Source organism: Quercus suber, unplaced genomic scaffold (assembly GCF_002906115.3).
Source record: "Quercus suber isolate HL8 unplaced genomic scaffold, Cork oak 2.0 scaffold_119, whole genome shotgun sequence".
Classification (NCBI taxonomy): Eukaryota; Viridiplantae; Streptophyta; class Magnoliopsida; order Fagales; family Fagaceae; genus Quercus; species Quercus suber.
The window spans coordinates 993653-995502 of NW_027069584.1; positions in this window are offsets into that span (position 1 = coordinate 993653).

Consider the following 1850-nt stretch of genomic DNA (forward strand, 5'->3'; position numbering starts at 1 on the left):
CTTAGTCCTCATATGCTTGGACAGTTCTATGATTGGATGATCCTATGTGAACATACATCTTTGATGATCACATGTTTCTATGGTCATATTCTTCCATGCCCACATGCTTTAAGGATTATATGCACACATGCTTTTAAAATTTCGTGCTCGCACCTTTCGATGTTTTGATTATCATATGCTCCTACATTCAAATGCTTTGTTAATCGCTTTCACACATTCATTGCTATTCCCTCGTATGTTATCCAAACACATGTGCACATACTTGGATTCTAGTATTTGTATAGGATTGGATGCTTAAGTGGTCTTGTTGTTGTATGCTTGTATGCTCAAATTCATTGATGATTTTGCTTGAATGCCGAGGTGATTGGTAGATTTGAGGTATGTGTACTCGGGTTCTTAAATTCTCGAATGCTTTATACTCTAGTGCTCACATGATTGTATGCTCTTATGATCAAAATTTTGTACTCTCTTATTCTTAAATCCAACATATAAATTTAGTCTCACTCCTAAATAAGATTTATTTTTCATCCACATGTGAACACACTTGATCTACGATATATCTATACGCTCGAAGAACGAAACGTTCATGTCGTTTGATGCTCGAGCATATACATGCTTTGATGATTGTGCTTAAATCCAAAGGCAATTGAACGTATGTGTACTTTGAGGTTTAAAAGCTCGTGTTCTTGTATGTTCATTTTCTTTGTTGATGTTGTGCTCACATGTGTCCTTGCTTTGACGATTATATGCTCTGACTTCTACTTGCTTAGATGATCAAACGCTTTTACATTCACATCTTTCAAAATTCACGTACATCTTTGTAAACATACTTTGTTGATCCTAAACTTCTATGTTCACATGTTCTGATAAACGTATGCTCCTATGTCAACATGCTTTGAAAAAAACTTGTTCAGTTTCCCATATGCCTTAATCCTCATATGGTTGGACGCTTCTATGATTGGATGCCCCAATGTCAACATACATCTTTGATGATCACATGTTTCCATGGTCATATTCTCCCATGCCTACATGTTTTAATGATTACATGCCCACTAGCTTTAAAATTTGGTGCTCATAGCTTTCGACGTATTTATTATTATATGCTACTGCATTCAAATGCTTTGTTAATCACTTTCACACGTGCATAGCTATTCACTCGTATGTTATCCAAACACATGTGCACACACTTGGATGCTAATATTTGTATAGGATTGGACGCTTAAGTGATAATGTAGTTGTATGTTCGTATGCTCAAATTCTTTGATGATTTTGCTTGAATGCCGAGGTGATTGGTAGATTTGAGGTATGTGTAGTTGGGTTCATAAATTTCCGTATGCTTTTTGCTCTTGTACTCATATGATTGTATGCTCTAATGATCAAAAGCTTGTACTCTCTTGTTCTTAAATGCTACATATAAATTAAGTCTCACTCCTAAATAAGATTTATTTTTGATCCATATGGGAACACACTTGATCTACAATATATCTATATTCTCGGGGACTAAAACGTTCGTGTTTTTTGATGCTCGGGCACATACATGGTTTGATGATTGCGGTTAATTCCGAGAGTAATTGAACGGTAAGACGTATGTGTACTTTGAGGTTTAAATTCTCACATGCTTGTATGTTCATTTTCTTAGTTGATCCATTTTTCACATGTGTACTTGCTTTGACGATTATATGCTCTGACTTCTACTTGCATAGATGACTACGTGCTTTTACGTTCACATCTTTTGAAATTCACATACTTCAATGTACACATACTTTGTAGATCATACACTTCTATGTTCACACATTTTGATAAACGTATGCACCCATATGCCTTAATCCTCATATGGTGTGACACTTCTA